Source organism: Quercus suber, unplaced genomic scaffold (assembly GCF_002906115.3).
Source record: "Quercus suber isolate HL8 unplaced genomic scaffold, Cork oak 2.0 scaffold_823, whole genome shotgun sequence".
NCBI lineage: Eukaryota > Viridiplantae > Streptophyta > Magnoliopsida > Fagales > Fagaceae > Quercus > Quercus suber.
Window position 1 is genome coordinate 98,321 of NW_027070253.1, and position 7,317 is coordinate 105,637.

Genomic DNA, 7,317 nt, shown 5'->3' on the forward strand with positions numbered 1-7,317 from the left:
GAGGACCATGCAATACCTTGGTTCTGTCTACCACTTCTATTTTTCTGTAAGTATAGGTTTATCCTCGGATCGCTTTGCTGGAGGTGATTCCTCCTTGGGTCAGATTATGATCTTTACACGTGGCGTTGATCTCGCCTCCAGCTCAAGGCCCCATCTTTTTCATTTATGAAGCGCCCATTGTCCTTTCGTGTTCCGCGCTTGACGCTTCGGTGCGCGAAACGTGCCTTCATTAATGTCCTCGTAAATTAACACGAGTCCAACGGTCTATGGCCTCCTTGGAAATTGGTAGCTTTATTATTAGCCCAGCTGATAATTCTCTTTTCGAACTCTGCATGAATTAATTTTCACCAACCCCCACCCCCTATAAAAGGTGGCGAGATAGTTTCTCCACAACCCATGGACCTTTCAACACAAACAGAAAAATAGAACACATTCTTCCAACTTCCCAAGCCCTTTCAACAACCCCGCCGGAATCGTGACTGGAACTGGGAAAAGCCGGTATGGCCGCAGCCCCCACTGGGCTTTCGGTGCGGCAGAATCTAGGCGTAACCCCGATGGTGCCCTACAAGGTGGCCCAGAGGGATGTTGTTAGAGTACCGAACGTCTCTCCTCGGAGCGCACCCCCGACGAATAAGACGTGCGAATTCACCTCATGGGCGGTGCTCGAGTGTTGCCGTCTCCAACGGCCAACACTCGTGAGGATTGGAGAGAATCAAGGGAACATCATGGGGGAAGGTATCCCGGAGCCCCTGCATCTGCTCCTCTCTTTGTTCCAGCTCCGTCTGGCCGAGAAGGTAGTTGTCGGTGGCCTGGAAACATGATGGTCCTCCCCCTTCTCTGCCTCTTGTCAAGCTCTCCCATTCTCTTTATACCAATAAAGGGACGGCTTGACACTTCCCACCGGCTAGCTTTTTTAGGGCGGCTCCACCTGGGCCTCTGATTGTAGAAATAGCTGGTAGGATTAGCTTGTAAATTTGTGTGTGAAACACACCTGCCTGAGCCTCTGATTGTAATTTGTAATGTTTCTGTTTATGAAATAATAATAATATCAAGATTTCTCTCTTCGCTGTCAAATCTTCTATTTTTCTTCCTTTTTTTTTTTTTTTTTTTAACCTACTGTAAAACGACTACTTAGAACACTCGCCTGGTGCGCCGGCCACCACCCTAATCCTCCCCACAGACAGCGCCAATTGTAGGGACTCAGTTTGGATTGACCGTGAGTATGAATGGGTTTTCAGCCCAACAAGCCCAAACAATAAATTTATAGAGAGTGGGTTAAAGGTTTAGGCTCTGGTCGTCGTTCATCAAGCATGAACCTTTATTTATAAAAAGATACTTAGGGTTTCTATACAACTGGGAGGATGCTCCTCGGCCGAGGAAGCCTTTTTCTTCTTTTTTTTCCTCCTCCCTTTTTTACTTTACTTGCTTTCCTTATATAGTCTTCATCTTCCTATCTCCTTATTCCATCTGTTGATCATTCATTTGCCTCTCTTCTGGCCGTCCGTCCCATCAGAGGCCTTATCAATACTCGAGTGGTTCACTCTGATCAACGTTGCTCTGCTAAGGGGTTATATCCCCATTAATGCGGCCAGGGGGGTTAGGTGAATGCATTAAATGCAAGGGTGATAGCTTACTTTGGGCCTGGTCTTTCCCGAAAATCACCATTGTCAGGCCGAGGATGAGGAGGTCCTCGGCGTGGATTGGGAAAAGAGGCTTTCCCCAATTTAGCCTTGAATAGTCAGTGTTCCTCGGCATGGGCCTTGGGCCTGCTACCCGATGGGCCGAGGCTATCAGGCCCACGGGCCCCACAATGACAATAGTGGTAATATTTATGTTTTTTTTTTAATATAATATTCTCTATACGGATTGCATTAAAAAAAAAAAAAGTTCCTCCCACTCGCAATAATTTTATAATTTCTTTTTTTTTTTTTCTTTTTTCTTCTTTCTTTATGACAGGGGAATAATCGCCTTTTGTGATGAAGATAATGAATGTAAAATAATTCAAAGTATCTTTATTATATGCTCTTATCAGTGCATTATAAAAGTGATCTTAATTGTGGACACATGTTAAGGTGATATTTTCTAATTACACATTGATAGACCTTGTTTAGGCTGACTTGTGAAAAAATTTATGTCTTTAATATTACTCATTTAATAAGTGGCCTCAATGGTGGACGTGCTCTTTAAGAGTGATGAGCACGCTCATGATTTTAATTTATACGGATCAATGATACTTAAAAAAAATTAGAAAGATCATAGAAATGTCCCTATCAAAAAAAAAAAATAATAATAATACAAATGTCAAATGTCAAACAATCCAAAGATAAATAAATTATTTATTCATAGACAAATAAATAAACCATTTGATGTACAACAAGGACTAGAGTTGACGTACGCACCTTTATTTTTTTTTTAATTTTTGGCAAATTTTGGCTTTAGTGTTTTAGTTAATAGTATCGGTAACATTGGTGATACGCGTCCACTTTTAGTCATGTGTCACCATCTTAACAAATTGAAGGAATTGAAGCATTGGACTTGAGCTAAATCTTTTTTTTTTTTTCAATAATCATTTTTGTTTGTTTTGTTTTTAGGTTTCTAATAGTTGATAAGCAATGACTGATCACATTTTTCAAGAGTTTGAAATTCTTGTGCCAAAAAAGAAATATATATATATATATATATAGAGAGAGAGAGAGAGAGAGAGAGAGAGATAGAGAGATGGGTTCAACGGAAACGTAGAGATGGGTCAAGTTTTCTGGAGATTGGTTCGGTGACTCTCACTCCACAGTCCACACAACACCAGCTAATAAGCAGAACCGAGTTCAATAGATGTGCACAGAACGGGCTTGCAATTTAAATTTATGGGCCATTGAAACGCCAAGGTTATAGGCCTTTGCTCATGATAAGTTAAGTGAAACTCCCTGACACAAAGCAAATCTAATATATGGTACGCTGAGGAATGAGGACGTTGTAGACTTCCAACTGAACTCAACTCATTGTAAGCAGTTGGAGGCAAATGTGTCCTGGTGAAAAATCACAATTTTTTTTTTTCCTTCTTGATAATTAGATGGTTGGGAGAGGGGGGTTGAGAATTTAAAGCTTGGATGTTTTCGTTGAAAAGATTAAGAAATATCAATTAGTTGAACTACAATAGTCTTGACAAAAATTAGAAACTTAACTATTATTAGCTATTTCCCAAAAGATTACAAAACTTAAAAGATAATATTATCATCATATCATGGATATTTTAGTCTAAGTATCTAGCATTATCGCTAATATTTTAAATAAATTTCTCATATGTAATTTGTAGGGGAGAAATTGTTCACACCCCACATCTGATTGTTGTCCGTCCGCGGTGCCAGGCGCGATGCGGTTTTTGCCTTCGTCCCCGAGTGCAGGCAAGCAATGAGGGTTTCATAGTCTCAGCCCCAAGCCTGGAATCCCACATCGGTTAGAAGAGCGCCCCACTAACGCTTTATATGCTTCTGAAGCTTGCGTTAGTGTACCACTACTCAAAACTGCATCGCGCCTGGCACCGCGGACGGACAACAATCAGATGTGGGGTGTGAACAATTTCTCCCCTACATAATTCATATAGTGACGATTTCAAGGATCAATTGGATTGAGTTAATTATTAATATATTGAATTTAAATATATATATATATATATATTAACAATTTACGAGCAAAGTCTTTAGAGTAAAGAATAAATTTACGAGCAAAGTCTTGATCAAGAGCTCTTTTTTATAACCTATATTTTCATAAACTTTATTAATTCAATACTTTTCAGTTTTTTTTTTGAGATTTTTATGATGAAAGTGAGATTTTAATTCATATATTTTAGGTTTAAAAAAAATTATTTTGCAAATATATTTATACAATAATCTATTTTAAACTAATATTTCAATTTTTTTATCGATTTTTTTACTAAAGATTTCTAAACAATGTTTTGTTTTCAAATATTATTCTTGATTTTTCTGACTAAAAATTTAAATATATTAAAATTTTAAATCCAAGATTTTGATAACAAGTTCCTTAAGGATGCAAATTAATGTAATTTTTTTTTTTTGGTTGAGAAACTATGTAAATTATTAAATGAAGTTTTATATATGTATTTTTTTTAAAGTCAATTTGTCTATAAATATCAAGAAAATTACATGCAATAACAATTAATTTGTGCATACAAACTAATAAATTATTAACAAATGTATTTTTTTTTCTTTTGAAAAGTATGAAATATAGCTTATGATTGAGTATTTATTATTTATTGACCTATGCACAAGGGCAGGGGAACCATGACCCCTTCAAATCCTCCTCCACTACCAATATATAGATATTTTGTATAAAAAAAAATATATAATTAACTCATTAAATAAAAATGTATTTAAAGTATATTCTCTTAAAAATTGATAAGTTTATGTAAATGACTAATGCATCATTTTTTCTTCTTACTATTAAACTAAAAGAATATTCAATGTTCTCAATTCCTAAAAATAGATAAAATAAATATCTTTAATTGTTCTTAAGAAAAAATAAAATATCTTTAATTGAAGCCTCTTTTGTTTTCCATAAAAAATCCCATTATTATTATTATTTAAAAAAAATAAATTTTGCATTTGGAGAATACAAATATGTACATCATACTTTTATTATTTTTATTTTGAAAAGAAATGACAGTAATGGATTTTATAGTTAAAAGTTAGAGATCCTTTTGTTTAGAAGAAAAATTTAGCGATCCTTATTGAATTGTCATCTAAAAATTGTTACTCTCCAACAAGTTAGTGTAAGGGTCATATTTTATATATTGGCATATTCGAGAACAAAATGCACTTTACTATTTGAGTCTTAGGTTTTAATGTGTTTAAGAAGATCATTTAGTGTCCAACAAATTGTATTATTAAAGACATAAGAATAATAGAGAAACAATATAAGAAAAGTTGGAACTGCAGATCTCGACACCTGTCGATCTATCGAGATTTAATGAATCTCGTTACCTAATTTGACACCTCTCGATCTATTGAGACATGGGAAATTAGAATTCCAAGATTTGTTATCGGCCCATGATGCCAATGTTTTTCTAGGGTTTTGTGCCATAGGGTTTCAGAGCATATAAAAGTTATATTTTACAACGGTCATCATACACACAGAGAGACGTATAGAGATACACACTTAATAGGTGTTTGTGGGACTTTTTGCACGCCATAGGGTTTTGTATCAAGCTGCTTCCAAATCTACAAGCGTGAATTGAAGAACTTTGCTAAACAATAACAATCAACTATTGATGTGCTGTTAGTCACGTACTAGGATCTGTGCAAAGGAGAAATCTATACAAGAATAAGTCCAATTGGGTTTTGGAGTTGATGCTAGTATAGGCCAATAGATTTGACTGTCAGTTGGTATTTTGGGATAGTTCAGTTGTGGTAAGATTCCTTAAACTTGTAACCAATTGATTTTTAATTAGTGAATTCTTCGAGAGTGATGACTTGACATTCACTTGATAAGGTTTTGCTTGTGAGGGTTTTTCCTATAATGATCAAATCTCCATGTCAAACTAATTTTTTCCTGCATTTAATTTAGTTTAGTGATTGACTGCCTATCACTTTTATATGAATCTACTACTTTTTCTCTATCATTCACAGCTTATCACTTAGACAATTGTGGCATAAGTGGTCTTGGTCTTAGTATGTTAATAAATCAATTTTGCCAAATTTATAATAAATTTTAGGCGAAAAGCACATTTTCGTCCCTACATTTTCACACGATTTCTATTTTGGTCCCTAAATTTTTTTTTTACCGCTTTTAGTCCCTATCCTGGAAAACGCGTTTTGTTTTTGTCCCTGCCGTTACATTAGAAACGGAAATTGCACAGGTGGCAAACGGAAGATGACGTGGCCATTAAAATAATAATAAAAAATATTATTTGACATTAAAAAATGCCACGTCAGCACCTAAATTAAAAAAAATTAATTTATTAATTTTAACTAAAGAAAAAAAAATTAAAAACTAAAAAAAAATTAAAAACAGAAAATGAGAAAACAACAAACCAAATTTACATACTTTTCTTTTCGTTAATTTTTTGGAAGAACATGTTCATGTTCTTTGTCATCTTTCCCAGAACATGATTTTACATGTTCTTTGGAAGAACTTGTTTTATTTTCTTTTCTTTGTCTTTCTTGTATTTTCTTTACAACCAAACACACTAAAATTCAAAACACAAACTCAGATTTAAGAACACAAACCCAGAAATTAAAAAAAAAAAAACCCAACAAACCCTTCACTCTATCCATCACTCTCTCTCTCTCTCACACACACACACACACAGAGCTTCTGAAAATGGCTTCCAGTTCCTTTGTCTTTCTCACTGCCACATTTCTTATCCTGTGCACCCTCACCAAAGCCACGAAACCAGGCCGCCGAGACTCGACTGATGAGGACGATGACGAGATGAGGTGGCCGAGGAGTCGTTTCGTGGTCGGGATGGCGTCGTTGCTCCATACCCAGACACCCATGGCCAGAGACTCCAAGCTCCATGGCCGAAGAAGCCGAGACTCCATAGGCCCATGGCCGAAGACTCCAAGCTCTACCTCTCATGACCACGAGCCGCCGAGACTCGATTGATGAGGACGATGACGAGATGAGGTGGTCGAGGAGTCGTTTCGTGGTCGGGGATGGCGTCGTTGCTCCATACCCAGAGACCCATGGCCGGAGACAGCAAGCTCCAAACCCAGATCTCTTTCCCTCCAAACTCTTTCTTTCATAAATCTCTCTCTCTCTCTCTCTCTCTCTCTAAAACCAGAAGAGAAAGAGCCTCTCTGTTCTTCTTCGTTGCTTCTATCAGGTAAGCTTTTTTTCTCTAAGATTCAAGTTTAATCTCTTTTTCTTCATCGTTTTCGTCACTTTGATCTATATCTGAAGTTTTGATCTAATTAATTTTTTTTTTTTAGTTAAAATTAATAAATTAATTTTTTTTAATTTAGGTGCTGACGTGGCATTTTTTAATGTCAAATAATATTTTTATTATTATTTTAATGGCCACGTCATCTTCCGTTTGCCACCTGTGCAATTTCCGTTTCTAATGTAACGGCAGGGACAAAAAGGAAACGCGTTTTCCAGGATAGGGACTAAAAGCGGTAAAAAAAAAATTTAGGGACCAAAATAGAAATCGCGTGAAAATGTAGGGACGAAAATGTGCTTTTCGCCTAAATTTTACAAAATATTTAAGTGTTAATTTAGTAAAATAAAATTCATAGTAGCACTTATGCATGGGACTACTGATAGGGTATTTGTTGAAAAGTGAATTTAGGAATTAGGCATATG